Source organism: Microcebus murinus, chromosome 1, assembly GCF_040939455.1.
Source record: "Microcebus murinus isolate Inina chromosome 1, M.murinus_Inina_mat1.0, whole genome shotgun sequence".
Lineage (NCBI taxonomy): Eukaryota > Metazoa > Chordata > Mammalia > Primates > Cheirogaleidae > Microcebus > Microcebus murinus.
Genome location: NC_134104.1, coordinates 145484958 through 145490957, shown reverse-complemented (window position 1 = coordinate 145490957; position 6000 = coordinate 145484958).

The following is a 6000-nucleotide window of genomic DNA, read 5'->3' as shown; positions in this document are numbered from 1 at the left end:
ATTCAGGCAAATTCATCCTTCTTGGTGGGCAGTTCCGTGAGTTTTGACAAAGGCAGAGCCACGGAGCCACCACTGCGGTTAAGAGACAGAACATCCACAGCCCCTCCCTTGCGGCCGCCCCTGTGCAGTCCCAGCCCCTGGCAACCACTTGCCTGTTTCCTGTTCCTTTAATTTTGCCTCCTCCGGAATGCCACATAAATGAAACGATATCGTGCATGTCACCTTTGGAGGCTGGCTTCTTTCACCTGGCACGGCACATTTAAGATTCATCTATGTTGTGTGTATCAATAAAAACGCTTCTTAAAGGTATAACAATAAAACGCTGGTGGAAACCCAGTGCCCAGCCACAATCCCCATCCAGCGGGAGCCTCCAGCTCGGAGCACAGCTCACCAGCTCCTCTGTACTCACATGGCTCCCTTCCATCCTCAGCCCTACTCCTGTCCCTGACCTGCTCCCTCATCTCAACATGCAGCCTGCCCGGAACCCCGAATTCCCAGCCCTCCTACCAGCACCTACGTGCTTCTGATGCTAGCGCATGCGGCCACACTGGGTGCTCCAGAATCCTCACTGGGCTCCTTGACCCTGATCCACGAAAGAAAAATACGAATGCCTAAAGAGCCAGGCAGGGAATGTTAATAAACATAATACAACAAGGAATGGCAGGGACAAAGGAGACCTGGAGAGGGCATGTCCCTGATAAAGACATTATTATAAACTCTTTGACATACTCTTCCTATACCCATGCCCCTACCCCGAAATACATCTGTAGGCTGAATCCAGGCACCAAGCTCTGAATCTGCAGCCTGTGAATACTGTCTTGTCCCGATCCTCTTATGCAGGGGTCCTCAAACTGCAGCCCACAGGCCACATACGGGCCGCCTAGCACATTTATCTGGCCCTCCGGGTGTTTTTGCCACCACTGCCTGTCCTGCTTAGCCCACAGTGTGCATGTGTGGAATGTGCACCTCGCTCTCCAACGGCCCTCCGACGGTCTGAGGGACAGTGAACTGGCCCCCTGTTTAGAAAGTTTGAGGAGTTACGCAACTACCCCGTTGCACTGATGTTAAACATGACAGATCACAGGACGGCCATCTCACTTTCGTGGAGGTGGCAGAACTCAGAGTGACCATATGCCCCCAGTGGAATGTGACGGAACGTGGGGAAGAGGTTGCCCTATGTGGACGTGGGATGTTGCTGCAGAATATGCTTCGAGCAGCACATCTGGCAGAAAGGCCGCTGCATGGAAAAGATAATGCCAGCACAGCAGCCCGTGCCTCTTGCCCACCAGAGCTCAGCCAGGACGGTTGTGTAGCACACAGAATCCATCACTGGCTCTTCCTTCCCCATCTTCTGTCTTGCATCCACCGAGAAGGACACACGCCTCCGCACATTACAACCGGGACAGAGCGCCTGCTGTGGTGAGCTGCCCAGAGCTGCTCTGGGGATGGAGGCCCCGTTGTTCCTCCAGCTGCCAGGCTGCTGACAGCTCACAGCGGTGCCCCTTTCTGAGCACTGCCTTTGCCCCCCGGGAGCCGACTCGCCCAAGGTCATGGCCTCTTGACAGGAGCAGCCCACGGCCAATGACTGGTTGAAGCAGGAGTAGAAAAGCTCTCTCACCCGCCTCTAGCCTCAAATTGGGACAACTCTGAGGGGTCATTCCAGCTCCAGAGCTTCTGGAAGGCTTGGCATTAGAGTTCAACTTCCTCTGCCCCGACCCTGCTTCCCTCTGGTCCTCACAGGTGTCATTCCCAAGTGCGGCCCGTAGAACTTGCTGCGTGCGAATATCCACCCCAGAGTCTGTTTTTAAGGAACACAGTTGAAGGCAAAGGGAGAACAGGCTTTAAATAATATGACTGTCAAATTCAATCTGTAAAACCTTTATTCCATTTTTAAAACACTTTCCCGTATGTTATTTCATTTGCTCCTCTTAACGACTCAATGAGGTGGGTAGATAATGATCCCATTTTACATATGGGTAGAGTAAGGTCCAGAAAGGTTATGTGTCTAATCCAAGATCACATGGACTGTAAGTGATGAATCCAATGTAGGCTTCTCTGGTCCTGCAGCCCTGCTTCCTGGTCACTGCAATGGCCAGACTGATGGGCAAGGGACTGCATTTTGTAAAGAAGAGAAGGGATAGGTGGGGGTAGGAGCCGGCTGCCATGGGACAGTTGTGCTTTACACAGCTTTGGGGTACGATCAATGCACATTCCCAGTCATCAGAGATTTATGTCTATTTTCTCCCAAGTTTCCAGCAGATGGCAGTCGAGTGTCTTGAGGAAGGGGCGGCTCTTTCTCATTTGCAGGCGGGCATCATTTGGACCAGCGGGGACCTGGCAGAGGTGAAGGTGATCTGAATTGGGATCCTTGCCTGGTCCCTCAGATAAGAGCATTAACCTGTCCATCATCTGGGGAAAAAGGTGAGACCAGGTCACCATCCCCTTTTGGAAGCAGGTCATGCCCTTGCCTTTGACCACGAATACATTTCTATTTTTCTCTGCTCCTTCTAAGACAGAGGGTCTCAACTGCTCAATCATGCAAAATAAAGCAAGAATGCTGACAACACCTGAAGGTAGCATCTGATTATCATTTTAAATTGTCTGAGGTAGAAACTCAAATGGAGGGCTTTCTTCAAAATGTGCTGAATTGAAGACACCTCTTGAAACTTCACTAGAATGACAGTGAGATAACTTTAAAAAGGCATTAAACCCTACAGGAACCAAATGTGTGCCAGAGGAGCCAACAGCAGAAGTGACGACAACTTTTTGGAAGTTTGAGCAGTAACTGCCTTAGCAGAGTGGGGAAGGCAGAATTCAAATCGCCTGCGGAGGAAACAGTGACAAAAGAAAGCAAGGCTTGCCCGCCCTCCCTGAAACCCTGGAAAGTTCCCAGGACTGGAGGCACTGGGCACCTTTGAAAGTGGGGGAGGAAGGGTGAGGCTAAAAGTAGGAGAGTCGGTAAACAGTCTGTATTAGGAACAACTGGGCTGCCAGGTCCCTCCCCCACCCAACAGCAATCTGGCCACAAATAGCAAAGAATCCTTTCTTACATGTTAAAAAAAAAAAAAAAAAAAAAAAGAGTAAAAGAGAAGTAGGAAGGCATTGGTTCTGTAGTTCACTGTTGATAGGGTCAACGTCCCTGCAAATCTCCTGGCCTTACCTTCGTGGCTGAGGAAGGTTTCATCAGCTCCAAGATCATGTCCTCGTCCAAGGTGGGGAGAAGAGGGAAGAGGGAAGACAGCAGATCCAGCTGCTCAGGTGCTCTTTCATCAGGAAAGCAAGTGCTCTCCCAGAAGCTGTTCTTCCCCAGCAGAGCTTGCGTGTGATCCTTGGCCATCATCGAGTTACGTGGCAGCCACTGGGTACAGGGAAAACCGCAGAGGCAAACACTCAGCTTCACAGCCCTCATGGAAGAGGCAGGCAAGGAGAAAGAGGGATGGAAATGAATGTGGGGCAGGCAGGGCTTCTTGACAGGTGAGCAGTGTGGATGGTTAGGCAGTGTCCAGTATCAAAGGTCTTTTCTCTCCGGCTGGTCAGTTTCTCAATGTGAATTTCTCCAACCCCCTGCCTAGTGGGAATGTGCAGGTTAAGAGCCAGAGTTGCAGCACCCAGCAGAAGCAGGGAACCAGGGTTCTCAGTGGACCGCATACTCGCAGTAAGGCTCCTCGCTCCTGCTTCCACTGTGCCAGATGCCCCCCTCCCAGAGCCCAGAGGGAAGCCTGCCACGGGGAGGGCCCATCTCTGGCTGGCAGGGCTGGGGAGGCATCTCTGGGTCTGCTGGCCTGTGGGTCACCTTTCCACCGAGCCACCTGCTTTCAGCCCCACCCCGCACCTCCAACTTCTAAGATGCCTCCTGGTCCTGAGCATTTTGGGGTTCTGAGACAACACTTGCTTCTTTGCCCATCTCCACTTCAGGAATTAGCAGAGTGAAGAGAACAGAAACACAGGCAGTTACTACTCTTCCATCCACTTACCATCTTCAATCTGTCTCCTCTAGGGGAATGGATAAAGTATGGTAGATGCCTAATACAGACCACTCTGCAGCTATCAGAAGCAAAGAACTAGCTGCCTACACCACACCATGGAGAGAGCTCAGAGGCAGAGTGTTGAGGGAGAAACAGAAGAAAAAGAATGGAATCTAGAACAATACCCATTTATATAAATGAAAAGCACATACACACGATTGGCCAATAAACCATGAAAAAGTGCTCGATTTCATTAGTCATCAAGGAAATGCCAATTAAAACCACAATGTGAAACCTCTGCACACCCACTCAAGGGGCTAAAATGGAAATGACAAAAATGAACAGATGAACCAGAAGCCTTGCGCATTCACTGCCGGTGGAGTATATATTGGTAGAACCACTTTGGAAAACTGTCTGGCAGTGTCTACTAAAAGTGAACACACACTAGCCTATGACTCAGCAATTCTACTCCCAGGTATGTACCTGGCAGAAATGGGTACCTGTGTTTACAAAAATTCATGTGCTAGAATGTTCATAGATGTGCTATTCATAGTAACTCCAAACTAGAAACCACCCAAACACCCATCAGCAGTAGAATGGACAAATAAATCTTGGTATATATTCATGTGATGGAATTCTACACAACGAGAAATAGTGAACTACCACGAGCAATAATGTGGATGAATCTCAGGATTGCAAAGCTGATTAAAAGAAGATGGTTTGCACCATAGGGCACCATGGTAAATAAATATCAAAACTAGGCAGAACTAGCAGAAGGAATTCAACATGAGTGCAGTAGTTAACCAGGGTAGTGATGCAAGCCAAGGCAAGAGGACTTCTGGGGTGCTATAATATGTGGTTTCTGTGTGCTGGTTATGCAGATGTCTTCAACTAGGGAAACCTCATTCGTGCCCTCTTCCATGTGTAGATTCAATAAAAGTAAAATATATATATTTTTAAAAAGCCTGAGGCAATCAAAAAAGAAGACACATTTGCACAAACAACGATACTATGCATTTGAAGACCTTTATCTGTTAGAGAGGCACCTGCGTGGGGAGGGAGATGGCAGCGAGGGGTGGTAGCAGGGGGAAGAAATGAAATAAAATAACACAAGACGGGGCGTGCATGAATCCTCAGCAACAATGTGCTTAACCCAACTTTGAACGGAGTGGGGGGCGGGGCGGTTAGAATAAAGGAAATACTAGTTTTCAAAAAAACCTTTGATTGTTCTCTGAGTGCTGACTACCTGTTCCTCTTACTGCTTTAATTCAGGCAAAGAGAAGGGAGTAACCCGGTAACCGAGATCTTGGCGAGGGCTCCTTGCTGGAGGTGCCCTGCTCCAGACGTCTGTTGCCCTTTCCCGCGCTCGGCGACCTCTCTCGGACCAGCAGGCGTGTTTTTAGGTCTGAATCTCCGCAGGGTTAGAACTCTGGTTCCTCCTCCCCCCGGCTTCTCCCCCCTGGTTGGAATCCGGGTGCGGGCAGATCCAGCAGGCGCAACGCCCTGCCCGCAACGCCCGAACGAAAGAGGGACGTGGACGCCCCGCCCCCACCCCCAGCAACCCCGTCTGCCGCTTGGCCCAATGTCCCCTTGCAAGTATGCATCTCCACTCTGGGGCCCGGAAGCTGGTAGTGGAAGATCTCGGGGAGGGGACGACCTCCCTGCTACTTGCACTCTCCTCCCGCCTAGTAGGTGTGACTCGGAAACGCGGTCCCGCACCCGGGGCTGAGAAGTGGACAGTGCCTGCACTTCTCACTCTGGCCGCTAGTGGGAGCTGCTGGACAACCTGAGGCCAAGTCAGGCTCCCTGGAGACAGGGAGCAGATCTGTCCATCCGTCTGTCCACCAGACACTCCACCCAGTTAAGGGGCCATAGGGTCCTGTGTCCTGAACTTTCCCGCAGACTGACTTTCTTACTGATTCCTTCTTGAAAGCACGGGGAGCCCCTCTGTATACACGTAAGCGGCCCCCAGGGACCCTGGAGCCCCACACTCAGGTCCCAAAGGGATGAGCCCTCCCCCCTTCATAGCTGCCAC